General features: G+C 41.5%; 1 protein-coding gene across 1 annotated transcript in view; it reads right to left on the bottom strand.

The window, feature by feature from the left end:
- Positions 1 to 21225, bottom strand: part of LOC103516489 (hemicentin-2-like) — a gene marked incomplete at its 3' end in the record, with an annotated part of 64855 nt that overhangs the window by 14787 nt on the left and 28843 nt on the right.

The raw sequence follows: 21225 nt of genomic DNA, 5'->3' as shown, positions 1-21225 counted from the left end.
AAAAGAAAGAAATGGAACAGAAAGACAGACAAAGAAGAAGACATGGACTAAAATATGTTTCAATGTTATCGTACACAAGGGTGATGTTATAAGGTTTTAGCATTTCAATTACCATGGACATTAAGCACGGTGGTGAATTGTGTGGTGGCTGCTGAGTTAGCAGCTAAGCAAGTGTAATTCCCACGATGTCTGGCGTCAGCTGACTCAAATATTAAGAGACATGGCACTAAAATATGTTTCAATGTTATCGTACACAAGGGTGAATTTATAAGGTTTTAGCATTTCAATTACCATGGACATTAAGCACGGTGGTGAACTGTGTAGTGGCTGCTGAATTAGAAGCTAAGCAAGTGTAATTCCCACGATGTCTGGCGTCAGCTGACTCAAATATTAAAGCGCTTCCTCTTTTCCCTAAGTTAGCTATTTCAACGCCAAAGTCATCAGGTATATCGGTGTTTGCAAACTGCCAGGAAATCCGAATCGGTGCGTCACCTTCCGAAACTAAACACGACACTTGGGCTGCTTGACCAGCGAATATCGGTTCTTCAAATGAGAATGGAACAATGCGCGGAGGGACTAGAAATCAATGGACATCGTAGAAAAGAAAAGGTTAAAAGTGACCAAAGATATGAATAAAGGTGTGGGGAACTTGTGGAGGAAAAAAGAGTGAATGAGGGAGGGACATCGTAGAAAAGAAAAGGTTAAAAGTGACCAAAGATATGAATAAAGGTGTGGGGAACTTGTGGAGGAAAAAAGAGTGAATGAGGAAGTCAAACTGGAATGAGAATGGAACAATGCGCGGAGGGACTAGAAATCAATGGACATCGTAGAAAAGAAAAGGTTAAAAGTGACCAAAGATATGAATAAAGATATGAATAAAGGTGTGGGGAACTTGTAGAGGAAAAAAGAGTGAATGAGGGAGTCAAACTGGAATCAAAACATTACTACAAAAACACAACACTACTTGAGATGAAAGTGGATCCCAAGGGATTGATGGAGTTACCATGAACGTTAAGTGTGGCAGTGTAGTGTACCGTCCCAGCAGCATTGGTGGCAGAACACGTATAGTTTCCACCGTGTTTGGAGTCTGCAGACTCGAAAATCAGGGCGCTCCCTCGACGACCTAGACTTTGGGTTTCGATACCGAAATCATCCGGGATATCCGCACCAGAGAACTTCCATCCGATTTGGATTGGCGCATCCCCAGCCGAGACTGAGCAAGCCACCTGAATGGATTGACCGGCGAAAATTGGCTCCTCGAATGAAAATGGAACTATTCGTGGAGGAACTAAAAAGGAGCAACAAAAACCAGTTGGTAATTGATGTGTGACGACATGATAGATATCGCAGTAAATAATGATATGTTACAAGTATGTGGAAAATGTGGGAGAGAGTTTCAGAGAATGTGTCATTCCAGTTGGGAGGACTGGAAAAATAACAAAAATAAAACAAAAGTAAAGGACAAAAGAAGAGAAACTAAAACAGTACGCCTGAATGGATTGACCGGCGAAAATTGGCTCCTCGAATGAAAATGGAACTATTCGTGGAGGAACTAAAAAGGAGCAACAAAAACCAGTGGGTAATTGATGTGTCAGATTAACAGATATTGCCCTCAATAATGACATGTTATGTGGATAGTGTGGGAGAGAGTTTTAGATAATGCGTCTATTTCAGTTGGGAGGACTGGAAAATTAAAAATAAAAACAAAACAGGACAGAAGAAGAGAAACTAAAATATGTAGTACAGTAGAAGAAACAAATCAAACAAAAGAGACAAGTAGCTAACTGGGTTGTGTTTTTACCATGGACATTAAGCACAGTTGTGAACAGAGTGGTGGCAGCTTTGTTGGTAACAACACAGGTATAATTGCCACGATGTTTCGACTCTGCAGATTCAATGAGCAACGTACTGCCCCGCCTTCCTAAACTTTGAGTGACGATGCCCAAGTTTGTAAAGTCAGTGATGTTGTACGGACTGGACAACTTCCAAGATATCTCCAGTGGTTCGTCACTCTGCAGATTCAATGAGCAACGTACTGCCCCGCCTTCCTAAACTTTGAGTGACGATGCCCAAGTTTGTAAAGTCAGTGATGTTGTACAGACTGGACAACTTCCAAGATATCTCCAGTGGTTCGTCGCCTTGTGATACGAGACAAGTGACTTGGGCTGATTCGCCGGCAAAAATCGGCTCTTCAAACGAGAATGGAACGACTTTAGGGGAAACTATAAAGAGTTCCCGATTTTGAAAATTTGGACCGATTGCAATACTTCTCATTACCTTGTATAGGTTCCCTATACGTAAAGGTAATAGAAAGTAAAAAGGAAGAGTACGTGAGAGAGGGTTTGACTTGGGATTTAGCTTGGTAGACGTTCTGCTGTCAGTAACTGTAAGCCGAACGGTGTGGGATAAGTTCTGAGGGAAAGAGGATACGGACATCAAGTAGGAATACAATAAAGAATAACACTTGGGGACAACGGATAAGGGTACGCTTTTGAATCAAAACAAAATATGAACAAAATACATCACACAAAACTCAAAATTGAGATGGAACTGTATAGGGCTTCGTGTTTATCTCTGCAACAAGTAGGGAGAGCTGCAAAATCTTTGAGTAAAATGTCAAAACTGAAAGGCTAGAAATAAGGGAGCCTCCTCCGTTCATGCCTTGCTGATTAAAGTTAAAAGGCTCGATTTGAGGTTGAACTAAAAAAATAAAAGAAATGAGAATCAAAAATCATAGGTTGGGAAGGGGGATCAGCACAAACGCGAGGGTAGGGGGGGATAGCAAACCGTACACAAGATCTTAAGGGAGCCTCCTCCGTTCATGCCTTGCTGATTAAAGTTAAAAGGCTCGATTTGAGGTTGAACTAAAAAAAATAAAAGAAATGAGAATTGAAAATCATAGGTTGGGAAGGGGGATCAGCACAAACGCGAGGGTAGGGGGGGGTAGCAGAGTGATAGGCTTGAACGGCAAAACATTCATGTCGACATTCAATAGAGATGGTAGCAGTGGGGAGTTGGGTAAGGGAGAGAAGAAATGGGTTTGCAGGTGAACAGACGAAATGTTTGGGCGAGCGAGGGTGAGGGTGTATGCGGGGTCATGTAGCGGGGTGAAGATTTGGTGACTGCTATACAACTCATTTCAAATCTTCACCAGAGAAATGGGAGGGTGAGGGTGTATGCGGGGTCATGTAGCGGGGTGAAGATTTGGTGACTGCTATACAACTCATTTCAAATCTTCACCAGAGAAATGAAAAGTATCATAGAGCGTTGGTTTCCATAGTTGGGTTTACCGTGGACATGTAACGTGGTGGTGTATTGTGTGATGCCTGCTTTGTTTTTGGCAATGTGCGGGGTCATGTAGCGGGGTGAAGATTTGGTGACTGCTATACAACTCATTTCAAATCTTCACCAGAGAAATGGAAAGTATCATAGAGTTTCCATAGTTGGGTTTACCGTGGACATGTAACGTGGTGGTGTATTGTGTGATGCCTGCTTTGTTTTTGGCAATACAAGTGTAGTTAGTAGCCTACTGCTGGAGTAAAGGGACTTATCAGTCCTATGCGAGCAGTATAAATAAGCACTATTATTATTATTATAGTGCCTTGATGTTGTCCGGTGCTGGTGTCTATGAGTAGCATGCTCGTCTTGGAGCGGATACGATTAATAGAAACACCTAACTCCGACATGTCTACAGTGCCGTGAAATGTCCATGAGATGTCAATAGGCAGATCCCCTTCCGATACCAAGCATGTCACTTGAGCCGCCTGACCCGCGAATATAGGCTCTTCAAATGAAAAGGGCACAATATCTTGGAGCGGATACGATTAATAGAAACACCTAACTCCGACATGTCTACAGTGCCGTGAAATGTCCATGAGATGTCAATAGGCAGATCACCTTCCGACACCAAGCATGTCACTTGAGCCGCCTGACCCGCGAATATAGGCTCTTCAAATGAAAAGGGCACAATGCGGGGCTGAACTACAATAACAAACAATGTAGAGATGATTTACTGGGAGATTGTCCAAGAGACAGTGGAAGTAACAAGGGAGATGTGAGAATAAGATGATGAAGGACAAATACTAAGGAGAACTGATGACATCAAGAAGAGATTGTACAATGAATAAGAGTGGGTTTGTCAGATGGTAGCATCCACCACAGCCTTGTTGATGGGCTCTATGTTAAATATACAGCAGAGGTAACATCATTGTACAAACCTTCTAGGAAGGGGAAAACACCAAGCAAAGGGATAATACTCTACTACAGACACTGCAGGATGTTGGAGTAACACGAGGAATGAAAGTTACCATGAACATTGAGCACTGTTGTGTACTGAACAGTCCCTGCTGTGTTGCTGACGGAACATGTATAATTGCCGCCATGTTTCGACTCCGCGTACTCGATCATTAAATTACTTTCCCGACGGCCGAGACTTAGAATTTCAATTCCTCCATCCTTGGGAATCTCCTGGCCGGATAGTTGCCAGGAAAATTGAAGAGGAGCATCACCTTCCGATACAAGACACGTGACCTGGGCAGACTGAAAGAGTTATAAAGGCTCCTCGAACGAAAACGGAACGATCCTCGGGGAAACTAAGAACAAGATTACATGGACCCGAAACAAGCGTGTGATCCGTGTTAGAAACATGTGTTTGAGAAAGAAAAGAGAGAAAATAACTTCAAAAACATAAAAAACAGAAATAAACAAAAGAAAGAAATGGAACAGAAAGACAGACAAAGAAGAAGACATGGCACTAAATATGTTTCAATGTTATCGTACACAAGGGTGATGTTATAAGGTTTTAGTATTTCAATTACCATGGACATTAAGCACGGTGGTGAATTGTGTGGTGGCTGCTGAGTTAGCAGCTAAGCAAGTGTAATTCCCACGATGTCTGGCGTCAGCTGACTCAAATATTAAAGCGCTTCCTCTTTTCCCTAAGCTCTGTATTTCTATGCCAAAATCATCAGGTATATCGGTGTTTGCAAACTGCCATGCAATCCGAATCGGTGCGTCACCTTCCGAAACTAAACACGACACTTGACAACTTGTTTTGATCGAAGAAAGGAGTAAAAACAAAATGGCGACGAAAAGAGTCATGCAGCAGTGCTAAAGAGCTGAATTAGGACATCTAGGACACAGAAACAACAGTTAAACGTCCTTATACTTGGGCACAACCACCCATGGAGGGCCAGTGCCCGGCTACGGGGCTAAGTACCCTTGACTTGGAGAGTGGAGGAGTGGGAGGTGTTGCCAGCAGGACTAGATACAAGGCAGGAGTAATTGCCAGCGTCATCCAAGGACAGATGTGAGAACGTCAGCATCAACGTAGTATCGTCAAGACGTTGAGAGCGTCGGAAGTTACTCGTGCTTGTCAGAGACGCATTGTCCTTGAACCAGGACATTTCAAAAGGAGGATCACCAGAACTAACCGTACAGAAGATCTTAAGGGAGCCTCCTCCGTTCATGCCTTGCTGATTAAAGTTAAAAGGCTCGATTTGAGGTTGAACTAAAAAAAATAAAAGAAATGAGAATTGAAAATCATAGGTTGGGAAGGGGGATCAGCACAAACGCGAGGGTAGGGGGGAATAGCAGAGTGATAGGCTTGAACGGCAAAACATTCATGTCGACATTCAATAGAGATGGTAGCAGTGGGGAGTTGGGTAAGGGAGAGAAGAAATGGGTTTGCAGGTGAACAGACGAAATGTTTGGGCGAGCGAGGGTGAGGGTGTATGCGGGGTCATGTAGCGGGGTGAAGATTTGGTGACTGCTATACAACTCATTTCAAATCTTCACCAGAGAAATGGAAAGTATCATAGAGTTTCCATAGTTGGGTTTACCGTGGACATGTAACGTGGTGGTGTATTGTGTGATGCCTGCTTTGTTTTTGGCAATACAAGTGTAGTTGCCTTGATGTTGTCCGGTGCTGGTGTCTATGAGTAGCATGCTCGTCTTGGAGCGGATACGATTAATAGAAACACCTAACTCCGACATGTCTACAGTGCCGTGAAATGTCCATGAGATGTCAATAGGCAGATCACCTTCCGACACCAAGCATGTCACTTGAGCCGCCTGACCCGCGAATATAGGCTCTTCAAATGAAAAGGGCACAATACGGGGCTGAACTACAATAACAAACAATGTAGGGATGATTTACTGGGAGGTTGTCCAAGAGACAGTGGAAGTAACAAGGGAGATGTGAGAATAAGATGATGAAGGATAAATACTAAGGAGAACTGATGACATCAAGAAGAGATTGTACAATGAATAAGAGTGGGTTTGTCAGATGGTAGCATCCACCACAGCCTTGTTGATGGTCTCTATGTTAAATATACAGCAGAGGTAACATGGTAACACCATTGTACAAACCTTCTAGGAAGGGGAAAACACCAAGCAAAGGGATAATACTCTACTACGGACACTGCAGACCGTCCCAGCAGCATTGGTGGCAGAACACGTATAGTTTCCACCGTGTTTGGAGTCTGCAGACTCGAAAATCAGGGCGCTCCCTCGACGACCTAGACTTTGGGTTTCGATACCGAAATCATCCGGGATATCCGCACCAGAGAACTTCCATCCGATTTGGATTGGCGCATCCCCAGCCGAGACTGAGCAAGCCACCTGAATGGATTGACCGGCGAAAATTGGCTCCTCGAATGAAAATGGAACTATTCGTGGAGGAACTAAAAAGGAGCAACAAAAACCAGTGGGTAATTGATGTGTCAGATTAACAGATATTGCCCTCAATAATGACATGTTATGTGGATAGTGTGGGAGAGAGTTTTAGATAATGCGTCTATTTCAGTTGGGAGGACTGGAAAATTAAAAATAAAAACAAAACAGGACAGAAGAAGAGAAACTAAAATATGTAGTACAGTAGAAGAAACAAATCAAACAAAAGAGACAAGTAGCTAACTGGGTTGTGTTTTTACCATGGACATTAAGCACAGTTGTGAACAGAGTGGTGGCAGCTTTGTTGGTAACAACACAGGTATAATTGCCACGATGTTTCGACTCTGCAGATTCAATGAGCAACGTACTGCCCCGCCTTCCTAAACTTTGAGTGACGATGCCCAAGTTTGTAAAGTCAGTGATGTTGTACGGACTGGACAACTTCCAAGATATCTCCAGTGGTTCGTCACCTTGTGATACGAGACAAGTGACTTGGGCTGATTCGCCGGCAAAAATCGGCTCTTCAAACGAGAATGGAACGACTTTAGGGGAAACTATAAAGAGAAAAGGAAGAGTACGTGAGAGAGGGTTTGACTTGGGATTTAGCTTGGTAGACGTTCTGCTGTAACTGTAAGCCGAACGGTGTGGGGTAAGTTCTGAGGAAAAGAGGATACGGACATCAAGTAGGAATACAATAAAGAATAACACTTGGGGACAACGGATAAGGGTACGCTTTCGAAACAAAACAAAATACATCACACAAAACTCAAAACGAGGGAATACCGTGGACATTGAGAGAGGTTGTGTAGTGAATGGTGCCTGCGATGTTGTTGACAAAGCAAGAGTAATTGCCTCGGTGTTGAGATCCTGCCGCATCGATGAGCAAATGACTGCCCTTGCGTCCTAAACTCTGAACAGCTATTCCTAGCGCTGCTAGGTCTTCAGCTCCGGAAAATTTCCAGGAAATATTCATCGGACTATCACCTTGCGAAATGAGACAAGTCACTTGTGCAGACTCTCCGGCAAATATTGGTTCTTCAAATGAAAACGGAATGATTCTAGGAGGAACTAGAATGAGAAACATGGGAAATATCCAGGTTGATGAAATGTTTGGAGTGGTATGAGACAAGTGACTTGGGCTGATTCGCCGGCAAAAATCGGCTCTTCAAACGAGAATGGAACGACTTTAGGGGAAACTATAAAGAGAAAAGGAAGAGTACGTGAGAGAGGGTTTGACTTGGGATTTAGCTTGGTAGACGTTCTGCTGTAACTGTAAGCCGAACGGTGTGGGGTAAGTTCTGAGGAAAAGAGGATACGGACATCAAGTAGGAATACAATAAAGAATAACACTTGGGGACAATGGATAAGGGTTTGCTTTTGAATCAAAACAAAATATGAACAAAATACATCACACAAAACTCAAAACGAGGGAATACCGTGGACATTGAGAGAGGTTGTGTAGTGAATGGTGCCTGCGATGTTGTTGACAAAGCAAGAGTAATTGCCTCGGTGTTGAGATCCTGCCGCATCGATGAGCAAATGACTGCCACTTTACATGCGGTTGCAGATTATGCTGCAACTTTGGTCTTCTGACTTCAAATTCTAACCCTCTCTGAACAATGCCTATTGATTATAAAATAACTAAAATTCTCCTCAATTTATTAGAATTAGAATTGTTTAAGTAAGTAAACTACGAGGACTCCAAGGAGCTTAATTGATTCTAGCGCTGCTAGGTCTTCAGCTCCGGAAAATTTCCAGGAAATATTCATGGGACTATCACCTTGCGAAATGAGACAAGTCACTTGCTAGCGCTGCTAGGTCTTCAGCTCCGGAAAATTTCCAGGAAATATTCATGGGACTATCACCTTGCGAAATGAGACAAGTCACTTGTGCAGACTCTCCGGCAAAAATTGGTTCTTCAAATGAAAACGGAATGATTCTAGGAGGAACTAGAATGAGAAACATGGGGAATATCCAGGTTGATGAAATGTTTGGAGTGGTATGTATGACAGAGGAAGACTTGATGTGAGTGTGAAGAAGAGGATTTGAGGTTTTACATATTGAAATTTTAGGAGATCCTGAAATCTGTTGAATTTTGCAAAAAGACAATTCATTATTCAGTATTTCAGTCAAACTCTCTTCTTCATAAACTCGGTAAAGACTAGGAAGGAAAACAAACACAAGAAGCCAAACTGTTCAGAGGAAGACTTGATGTGAGTGTGAAGAAGAGGATTTGAGGTTTTACATATTGAAATTTTAGGAGATCCTGAAATCTGTTGAATTTTCCAAAAAGACAATTCATTATTCAGTATTTCAGTCAAACCCTCTTCTCCATAAACTCGGTAAAGACTAGGAAGGAGGAAACAAACACAAGAAGCCAAACTGTTTAGCAATTCTGGAAACAGTGCATACCGTGAACATTGAGCAATGCTGTAAATTCAGCAACGCCAGCAGCATTCCGGACCCTGCACGAGGCAGCCGTGTACAACGACGAAGCTGCAATGTTAGACGCTGCACAAGAGTAATTTCCAGCATGGTGGTGTTTCACAGATTCGATAGTCAAAGCACTGACTCGTTTGCTATTCTGAGCAACAGATATATCCTCTGATGAAATGGGTGCTCCGTTAAACAACCAAGTCATATTGAGTGGCAGATCCCCATTGAGGACCAAACACTGAATGGACGCTGTATCGCCCTCTTCTAACGGGTCTTCTCCGAAGGAAAACGGCTGAACTTTTGGAGGAACTTCAGTAAAGGAAGAGAAATAAAACAAAACATTATTTGTACATGTAAAGCAAACAAGATGGGCTAGGTTTCACATGTGCAATTGCAAGGAATGCTGGATTTCTTCTGGATTTAATGTGCTGAATCTCTTGTTGCTTAACTTATGCGAGTATCAAGCATTCCTTGCAGGCTTGCAGTTGCTCATTGGAACATCATTAACAGAATATTGAGTGGCAGATCCCCATTGAGGACCAAACACTGAATGGACGCTGTATCGCCCTCTTCTAACGGGTCTTCTCCGAAGGAAAACGCCTGAACTTTTGGAGGAACTTCATTCAGTAAAGGAAAAGAAATAAAACAAAACATTATTTGTACATGTAAAGCAAACAAGATGGGCTAGGTTTCACATGTGCAATAGCAAGGAATGCTGGAATTCTTCAGGATTTAATGGGCCGAGTCTTGTTGATTATTGACTTATACGAGGATCAAGCATTCCTTTAAATTGCTCATTTGAAACGAAACATCATTAACAGCAAGCAAACAAGATGGGCTAGGTTTCACATGTGCAATAGCAAGGAATGCTGGAATTCTTCAGGATTTAATGGGCCGAGTCTTGTTGATTTTATACGAGGATCAAGCATTCCTTTAAATTGCTCATTTGAAACATCATTAACAGCTACGGTCGCAAAATACATAAATATACAGTATAAACACAAGTATTCCAGTACTAAAATCTCATCCAGGCATTTGCATTTTACATAAATGGAGAATAAAGAACAACATAAATGAAGAACAGAATGGTGCAATCCTTCAACTGAGTTACAGGTGACTGCCACTGACCATTGACTTTCAACAAGGCGCTATAGCTGGACACCCCAGCAGAGTTGGACGCTTGACAGGTATAGTTGCCCGAGTGTTGATATGTGACGGCATCTATAGTCAACGTGCTGACGCGGTTTGTCTGTGAGATACCCACATTGTGCTCAGTGGGACTCAAGGTCCCGTTGTTGAACAGCCATGAGATGTTGAGTGGCAGATCCCCGACGGGTACCATACAGATGATTGTGGTGAATTCGTGCTCACTAATGGCCGCAGAATTGTTGGCAACACAGGTATAATTGCCGGCATGCTCATGGGTGACCGCCTCTATCGTGAGAACACTCACTTTACGACTGGTCTGGCCGATGAACACGTCCTTCAAATCCCCGAGAGGGGCTCCGTTGAACAGCCACAGGAACGAGATGGGCAGATCCCCGCTGAGGATGAGACAACTGACGGACGTGGTTTCGCCCTCTTCAAGACTGGTCTCGCCGAATGAAAATGGCTGAATTTTGGGCGGCACTTGGAATTAGAAGCGAGATAAATCAAGGTCACCAAACGGATGGCATTTGGAGGCATTAGGATCAACGAATACCACTGGCTGGAAGGTGGAGTTTGGTACTTCAGAATGGTGCGAAACAACTAATTTAGAAACTATACTATCTTTCGTAGGACTCAAAAGTACTGTTGAAAGTACCATGTACCACGAAAGTACCATGGTAGAACAAAAATGTCAGGAACCATTCGTTGAAAGGCTATGGAGGGTTTAGGATGAAAACAGAAGACAGGAAAGAGTAAGGAAGGAAAGGAAAAAAAGAGCATAACTTAGCGTGCATTTCCTATCCGCTAAGACCACAACCAGAGCAGATCCATCCAAAACACTCGGTAGGGGAAAACTATGACGGCCGCTGGCTCCCCAGCCTCCATGGGATCGTCACCGAACGAGAACGGCTGAATTCTGGGAACCACTGGGTGGTGAAGACGAAAGAAGAACGGTATTTGATGTGCTACCCTTTTACTAATATGTGCCTATGTATTTTTCTGGTTTTGGTTGCAATTAGGTTGGTTATTGGTCCTTATTTTGCTTACTTTTTAGGGGCTTATTCTTTAAGAGATAGATAGCAGACATTTGACGGAGACATTTGGAATATTTTGGATTGGAGACAATCATGAGAAACGGAGAAATTGAAGGACGGAAAGTGCAGTTTGAAGAGTGGTATTTTGAAGGGAGGTAATGGAAAAGAAAGATCTAAAGAAGAACGTTAAAATAAGATACTAAAAAAGCTAAAACACATTGAAATCCAAAAGAGAACAATATTATAGAAAGTAACAAAGAATACGGAGCAAGCCCACTCCCACGAAGTACATTTCACAAACCATTGACTTTCAACTCGGAGCTGTAGCTACTGGTAGCGGCCTCATTGGTCGCTACACACGTATAGTTGCCAGCATGCTGATGCGTCAGCGACTCAATGCTGAGGACACTCAGCTTCCTACTACTCTGAGAGATGGACACGAGATTCGAATCAGCAGGAATGGGTCGTGCGTTGAACAGCCAAGTAAAGTTGATGGGCAGATCCCCGTTGAATATCAAACAGTTGACGATGGACGTGTCACCTTCTTCCAGAGGATCGTCACCGAAGGAGAACGGCTGGATTTTCGGGGGGACTTGAAAACGAGAAGGCAAGAGAGATTGCATAAAAAGGTGGAAACGTAAATGAGGAATGAGTGAAGTCTTCAGAAGTCATAGAAAAGTATTTAAGGTTTTCTGGATTTCTGGAAAGGATACAAAAATTGGGAAAAATTAACAAATTTTTATTCATAAAAATAAAAGGCAGATCCCCGTTGAATATCAAACAGTTGACGATGGACGTGTCACCTTCTTCCAGAGGATCGTCACCGAATGAGAACGGCTGGATTTTTGGGGGGACTTGAAAACGAGAAGGCAAGAGAGAAGGGATAAAAAGGAGGTAACACAAGTCGGGAGAAAAGAGTAGTCTTCAGAAACATGGATAACTGTTGGCAGATCCCCGTTGAATATCAAACAGTTGACGATGGACGTGTCACCTTCTTCCAGAGGATCGTCACCGAATGAGAACGGCTGGATTTTCGGGGGGACTTGAAAACGAGAAGGCAAGAGAGAATGGACAAAAAGGAGGTAACATAACATAAGTCGGGAGAAAAGAGTAGTCTTCAGAAACACGGATAACTGTTTTGAGAGGCAAATCCCCACTAGACACCAAACACTGGACAGATGTGGTTTCTCCAGCTTCAAATGGGGTATCACCGAATGAAAACGGCTGAACTTTGGGTAGCACTGAGAGAAAATGGACAGAAATGTACGTGCTACTTAGTAAAGATAGTGTTTGAGGGTTCTTTTGAGTAATGTTCACAACAACCAGTTGATCTCAGCTATCAGAAAGCTATATTTAGATGTAAAACCTAAGGACGTCTCTATAAACGTAAATGAGGAATGAGTGAAGTCTTCAGAAGTCATAGAAAAGTATTTAAGGTTTTCTGGATTTCTGGAAAGGATACAAAAATTGGTAAAAATAACAAATTTTTATTCATAAAAATAAAATCTCAATAAGCTAATATAATAAATGATCTAGTAAGTTCTGTGGACTTTAGATTTGCGTTAGTAGGTTAGTAGGGGATCTGTAAATACGATATTTTAAAAAGAGTACCATTAGGTTCGTTCGTAGGACGGTTTGTAGGTTCGTAGGACAATCAGCTATTCAGCTACCACGGAAGAATAATTGAAAACAATTTCATTAGGTAGTAGCCAAAGGACCTGAGGATAAGGGGAAGTAGGCTACAGAGATGTTTTGGACCAGGAAAAAAGTTACAAGGGAAATAAGGAATCTTTCGGAAAATAATAAAAAGTTGTAAACAAGCTCAACAGTTTTACAAGAAAATTTAAAAAAATAGAAAGTTAATAAGTGTGTATTTCTTTCAAGTGGATTTGTTTGTGTAACATCCACTAATGGATGTTTTCGGTTCATAGGTTCGTTTGTAGGACGGTTTGTAGGTTCGTAGGACAATCAGCTATTCAGCTACCATGGAAGAATAATTGAAAACAATTTCATTGGGCAATAGAAAGTTAATAAGTGTGTATTTCTTTCAAGTGGATTTGTTTGTGTAACATCCACTAATGGATATTTTCGGTTCATAGGTTCGTTCGTAGGACGGTTTGTAGGTTCGTAGGACAATCAGCTATTCAGCTACCACGGAAGAATAATTGAAAACAATTTCATTAGCTAGTAGCCAAACCAAAGGACCTGAGGATAAGGGGAAGTAGGCTACAGAGATGTTTTGGACAAGGAAAAAAGTTACAAGGGAAATAAGGAATCTTTCTGAAAATAAAAAGTTGTAAACAAGCTCAACAGTTTTACAAGAAGATTTAAAAAAATATGAGTACAAACAGTACATCAAGACATCCAAGTCACAGTAAGTTCCAAGCCGAACTGACCATTAACGTTCAACTCCGCAGAGAACGAAGCATTGGCGGCATTATTGACGGCAAAACACGTATAGTTGCCGGCGTGCATATGTTTGACCGCCTCAATAGCCAACATACTGATCCGGCGTCCGGATTGCGTCACGGATATATCCGGATAATCTTCAGGCCGGATGACTTTCCCGTTGATTAACCAGGTGATGTTCATGGGCAGATCTCCAGTTAGAATCAAACAACTGACTGAAGTTGTATCTCCTTCTTCCCGAGCTTCATCTCCGAATGTGAACGGCTGGATTTTTGGGGGCACTACAACGAATTGGACAGGGTCACAGTATTAATGCTGATGATTTACGCGAGTAATTACGACCTTTAGTTTATCTCTGCAACAAGTAGGGAGAGCTGCAAAATCTTTGAGTAAAATGTCAAAACTGAAAAGCTAGAAAATAAGATAATGTAGAGCACTTTACCATTGACATATAAGAGAGAAGAATAATTGGAAGAGCCAGCCAGGTTGGTGGCCGTACAAGAGTAGGTACCACGATGTTCATAGCCAGTGTGTTCAATAACCAACAGACTGGCCTTTGTGCCTACTCTATTCACAGAAACACCCGGGTGCGGCTCATAGCTCCATGTGATGTTAATGGGGAGATCACCTTCGGAAATCATACAAGCGACTTGTGCCGCCTCTCCGGCATAGATGGGAGATTCGAAATCAAACGGAGTAATACGCGGCAGAACTGTAAGATTAGTAATCAAGTATGTATTTGTAGAGCATGTTAACTTTATCTTCTAAATGGAACTGTAGTTGAGTTTGTAGCATAGGTTTGAGATGGAACTGTATAGGGCTTCGTGTTTATCTCTGCAACAAGTAGGGAGAGCTGCAAAATCTTTGAGTAACATGTCAAAACTGAAAAGCTAGAAAATAAGATAATGTAGAGCGAAAATAAAAAATGTAAGCATAAAAACCCAAAAAATCAAAATCGCAAAAAGAAACCCAAAAGTTGGATAATAAAATAGGGGAAAACTAGTAATAATAATGTTTATCTCTGCAACAAGTAGGGAGAGCTGCAAAATCTTTGAGTAAAATGTCAAAACTGAAAAGCTAGAAAATAAGATAATGTAGAGCGAAAACAAAAAATGTAAGCATAAAAACCCAAAAATTAAAATCACAAAAAGAAACCCAAAAGTTGGATAATAAAATAGGGGAAAACTAGTAATAATAACAAAAAATCAAAATCGCAAAAAGAAACCCAAAAGTTGGATAATAAAATAGGGGAAAACTAGTAATAATAATTATGACAATGGAAAAAAGAGAGAACAAAAAATCAAAATCGCAAAAAGAAACCCAAAAGTTGGATAATAAAATAGGGGAAAACTAGTAATAATAATTATGACAATGGAAAAAAAGAGAGATTGTAAAAAAGCAAACGTGTAAAGAGCATAAGAAAAAAGAGAGATTGTAAAAAAGCAAACGTGTAAAGAGCATACGATGTACCATTGACGTGTAGAGAGTCAGTGTAATTGACAGTAGCCGCCTGGTTTAAGAGCATACGATGTACCATTGACGTGTAGAGAGTCAGTGTAATTGACAGTAGCAGCCTGGTTCTGTACAGAGCATGTATACACACCACTATGCTCAGACTGGACAGAGTCAATAAGCAGGACACTCATCTTGGCACCCATTTTATTAATGGTAATGCCCGACGGAAGATTTCCTTTGTGATTGAACGTCCAGAAAAAATGCAAGGGCAAATCGCCTTCGTTGACTGTACATGCCACCTGGGCTGTCTGTCCGGCGAATAACGGCGTGTCGAAATGGAAAGGCGAGATACGCGGTAACACTAACAAGATAATTAACACCGAGGGGGAAAGAAAAATACAAACAAAGAGTTATAAACAATCGCACAATACAAGAGGGAACACAATACATGACAAAAGGGAGAGCGGTCACACATGAAGCAGAATGTGAAACCCGAAATGTCAAAACTATAGCATAGGACAACTGGAATACAATAAACACAAGGTTTATTAACACGGAGAAAAGTAATGGACATGTTAGATATCTGAGAGGGTAAAGTCCTGTTAGTGAAGGCAGGGATGCCAAAAATACATTAGTACTGGAAAACAACGGAAATCCTACAAATCACCCGATAGTTCCCTAGCACAATTAGTCTTAACATTCCTACAATAGTATATTATTTGGTTAGTTTGGGTCCAAACAGTGGACAAGCATGACGAGATGAATAAAGTAACACGTGCCATTGACGAGAAGAGGGGCAGAATGCGTTACCAAGGCAAAATGTCAAAACTATAGCACAGGACAACTGGAATACAATAAACACTAGGTTTATTAACACAGAGAAAAGTAATGGACATGTTAGATATCTGAGAGGGTAAAGTCCTGTTAGTGAAGGCAGGGATACCAAAAATACATTAGTACTGGAAAACAACGGAAATCCTACAAATCACCCGATAGTTTCCTAGCACAATTATAGATATATGAGAGGGTAAAGTCCTGTTAGTGAAGGCAGGGATGCCAAAAATACATTAGTACTGGAAAACAACGGAAATCCTACAAATAACCCGATAGTTTCCTAGCATTCCTACAATAGGATATTGTTTGGTTAGTTTGGGTCCAAACAGTGGACAAGCATGACGAGATGAATAAAGTAACACGTGCCATTGACGAGAAGAGGGGCAGAATGCGTTACCAAGGCAGCACGATTCTGAGCGAAACAAGTGTAAAGGCCTTGATGTTGAGTTGTCACTGCTGAGATCATTAGCAGAGAGGTACGATCTCCTATCTGTGTGACGTATGTGCCCGCGGGCATTCGGCCGTGAGAGAATCTCCAAGAAAATCGAATGGGAACATCTCCTTTGGTGGCAATGCAAGTCACTTGAACTAAATCACCAGGGTTGGCAGCGTCAAAGCACAATTAGTCTTAACATTCCTACAATAGGATATTGTTTGGTTAGTTTGGGTCCAAACAGTGGACAAGCATGACGAGATGAATAAATTAACACGTGCCATTGACAAGAAGAGGGGCAGAATGCGTTACCAAAGCCGCACGATTCTGAGCGAAACAAGTGTAAAGGCCTTGATGTTGTGTTGTCACTGCTGAGATCATTAGCAGAGAGGTACGATCTCCTATCTGTGTGACGTATGTGCCCGCGGGCATTCGGCCGTGAGAGAATCTCCAAGAAAATCGAATGGGTACATCTCCTTTGGTGGCAATGCAAGTCACTTGAACTAAATCACCAGGGTTGGCAGCGTCATAGCCAAATCTAAAAGGAATCAAAATAGGAGGTTCTGTAAAATAAAAATTAAATAAAAGTTATGTATACAGAATTGTTAGAGGTATAATGGTTCACAACAGAGTAAATGACATACATATTATGTGTAAACATGTTTATTATTTAACAATCTGTATACATATGTAAGTGCAGTGCAGTAAATAAATGAGACTACTTAGCAAAGAACATAATTTCTTGTTGAGAAAGGGATTCGGCCTTTATCAACAAGAAATTTCAGCGTCATAGCCAAATCTAAAAGGAATCAAAATAGGAGGTTCTGTAAAATAAAAATTAAATAAAAGTTATGTATACAGAATTGTTAGGGGTATAATGGTTCACAACAGATTAAATGACATAGATATTATGTGTAAACATGTTCATTATTTAACAATCTGTATACATATGTAAGTGCAGTGCAGTAAATAAATGAGACTACTTAGCAAAGAACATAATTCCTTGTTGAGAAAGGGATTCGGCCTTTATCAACAAGAAATTATCAAAATCAAAGAAGTAACGCATCACAAAGTCAATCAACATACGAGCAGCTAAGGTTCAGCAGGAACTCAAACGATGCTCAGCATTCACTGACCATTCACAAAGAGTCTGGAGGTTAAGTTGACACTGCCCACTGAACTGTTCACCAGACAGGTGTAGTTGCCAATGTGGCTTTCAGACACTCGAGCAGCTAAGGTTCAGCAGGAACTCAAACGATGCTCAGCATTCACTGACCATTCACAAAGAGTCTGGAAGTCAAGTTGACACTGCCAACTGAACTGTTCACCAGACAGGTGTAGTTGCCAATGTGGCTTTCAGACACCGACTCAATGCTGAGGACATTGACACGATGACTGATCTTAATCGAGTTGATGTCGAGATCTTGCGGCAAGGGACGACCGTTCAACAACCAGGAAATCTGGAATGGTGGATCACCTTCCACTAACGAGCACTGAACTACAACCAGGAAATCTGGAATGGTGGATCACCTTCCAGCAAGGTACATTGAAGAGTTGCTGACTGGCCTGCTTCCAGTGGAACATCTCCGAAAGAGAACGGAGCAACTTTTGGTAAAACTAAAACGAGAAGTACAAATGGTGGACGTTAACGAAGCCTTGCTACCAAACTTGGAGGTCCAAAGGATTGACAAAGACATGGAAGAAAGGGACATGGGATATCAGACTAGAGAGAAGGAAGAAGTTAAGACAACCAGGAAATCTGGAATGGTGGATCACCTTCCAGCAAGGTACATTGAAGAGTTGCTGACTGGCCTGCTTCCAGTGGAACATCTCCAAAAGAGAACGGAGCAACTTTTGGTAAAACTAAAACGAGAAGTACAAATGCTGGACGTTAACAAAACCTTGCTACCAAACTTGGAGGACCAAAGGATTGACAAGGAAAACATGGAAGAAAAGAGGGGGATATCAGACTAGAGGGAAGGAAGAAGTTAACAAAGGCTAAGAAGTGTAGAGCGTTAGCAGTCAATTCCTACCATTGACCAACAGGGTGTCGAGATCTTGCGGCAAGGGACGACCGTTCAACAACCAGGAAATCTGGAATGGTGGATCACCTTCCAGCAAGGTACATTGAAGAGTGGCTGACTGGCCTGCTTCCAGTGGAACATCTCCAAAAGAGAACGGAGCAACTTTTGGTAAAACTAAAACGAGACGTACAAATGGTGGACGTTAACGAAACCTTGCTACCAAACTTGGAGGACCAAAGGACTGACAAGGAAAACATGGAAGAAAAGACGGGGATATCAGACTAGAGAGAAGGAAGAAGTTAAGAAAGGCTAAGAAGTGTAGAGAGTTAAGCAGTCAATTCCTACCATTGACCAACAGGACAGCCGTGTACAACGACGAAGCTGCAATGTTAGATGCTGCACAAGAGTAATTTCCAGCATGGTGGTGTTTCACAGATTCGATAGTCAGAGAAGTGACCCTTTTGCTGATCTGAGCAACAGAATTGATTATAAAATAACTAAAATTCTCCTCAATTTATTAGAATTAGAATTGTTCAAGTAAGTAAACTTTGGGAAGTACTTTGGGCGGCACGAAACAGAAATCAGTTGACAAAATGAGGAACGATACAACGACTATATCGGCAACTTTACATGCGATTGCAGATTATGCTGCAACTTTGGTCTTCTGACTTCAAATTCTAACCCTCTCTGAACAATACCTATTGATTATAAAATAACTAAAATTCTCCTCAATTTATTAGAATTAGAATTGTTCAAGTAAGTAAACTAGGAGGACTCCAAGGAGCTTAATTGATTTGAGGATCAAGAAATGGAAAGGGAATTCAGAGACTAGGAAGAAGAAAAGGCGAATTACTCTAAAGCGCACACATTTCTAGAAGGAAAAGTAAAAAGACATTCAACTACGCTGCCATGAACCAAAAGATACTGCTGATGGGGAGGAGGGAGTGAAAGCTAACCATTGACATTTAAGATAGCATTGTACGTGGAAGTGCCCGCTCGATTGGCAGCAAAACATGTGTAATTGCCTGCGTGTTGGTGAGTTACCGAATCTATGGTTAGGGCACTAACCCGGGCACTGGTTTTGGCTATCGTCAGACCTTCCAAACTAGCGAGGGGTTTGCCGTTGAAGGTCCAGGAGATGTTCAATGGCAGGTCCCCCGTGGATACCATACAGTTTATGGTGGTGAATTCTCCATAGGACAACGGCTCGTCGCCGAACGAGAAGTGTTGGATTTTTGGTGAAACTATATGGGGGCAGTTCATATGTCACGGATTCAATACTCAGCACACTGAGCTTACGATTATTCTGAGCTATGGTTATGTCTGGGGTGGCGTCAGTTATGGGGGCTCCGTTGAACAGCCACAGGAACGTAATGGGCAGATCCCCACTCAGGATGAGACAACTGACGGAAGCCGTTTCACCGTCTTCCAAAACGGAGGAAGCGTCTTCACCAAACGAAAACGGCTGAATCTTGGGCGGAACTTGGAAATTACAAGCGAGAAAAACAAAATTACATAACGCAGGTAGAATTTATACAGTAGAATGTAACAACTAGCAATTTTCTAATGGTTAAAAACCTTTTAATGTAGGTATAGTTTAGGAAACATATGAGAGCTGCAGTAAATAAAGAATCCAAAAGGAAGAGGTTGTATGCTGCGACATGATTGTATACTTTATTCGGACATATTTGGTCAGAACGAACTCCTGTTCCAAGAACAGCCAGACTCAAAAGAAGAACAGAAAGAGCTACATCATTAAAGAAGGTAACCTTCCTGCTACTCCTGCTGCTTTCAAGTAAATTTCAGTAGACATGGGTAGTATTTTCTCGAATTTCTCGTGTTTTGTGTAAAGGAGGATACCATACAGTTTATGGTGGTGAATTCTCCATAGGACAACGGCTCGTCGCCGAACGAGAAGTGTTGGATTTTCGGTGAAACTATATGGGGGCAATAAGTGACTCGACGGTTATAGGGTTCATTGTTTGGTTTAACAAGTTAAATATTTGGTCTTTTGTCCACATTAACTATTTGGTAAGAAGTTAAGTACATTGTAAAATAAGAACTGCATTAAATTGGAAGAAAAACTTCAGATCACGTATTAAACTTCAGATTACTTGTTTTAAGATACTGACACTCATCTCTAGCATTGCAGAACTTTCCGAAAACATATCTGAGAACAAGGTAAATAGACAATGAAGAGACATGGATTGTTTCGTCCACCCCCCTCGGACAAAGAGAAGTTAAGTACATTGTAAAATAAGAACTGCATTAAATTGGAAGAAAAACTTCAGATCACGTATTGAACTTCAGATTACTTGTTTTAAGATACTGACACTCATCTCTAGCATTGCAGAACTTTCCGAAAACACATCTGAGCACAAGGTAAATAGACACTGAAGAGACTATGGGGGCAATAAGTGACTCGACGGTTATAGGGTTCATTGTTTGGTTTAACTAGTTAAATATTTGGTCTTTCGTCCACATTAACTATATGGTAACAAGTTAAGTACATTGTAAAATAAGAACTGCATTAAATTGGAAGAAAAACTTCAGATTACTTGTTTTAAGATACTGACACTCATCTCTAGCATTGCTGAACTTTCCGAAAACATATCTGAGCACAAGGTAAATAGACAATGAAGAGACATGGATCATTTTACAGGCTAAATATTATTGAAAACATGGTGATTTTGGTGCTGTGAACATGAAGAGACATGGATCATTTTACAGGCTAAATATTATTGAAAACATGGTGATTTTGGTGCTGTGAAGATTGCCA

The sequence above is a fragment of the Diaphorina citri genome, unplaced genomic scaffold (genome assembly GCF_000475195.1).
Source record: "Diaphorina citri unplaced genomic scaffold, Diaci psyllid genome assembly version 1.1 scaffold1579, whole genome shotgun sequence".
Classification (NCBI taxonomy): domain Eukaryota; kingdom Metazoa; phylum Arthropoda; class Insecta; order Hemiptera; family Psyllidae; genus Diaphorina; species Diaphorina citri.
Note: the sequence above shows the minus strand (reverse complement) of the source record. Positions and strands in the feature narration are given on the sequence as shown.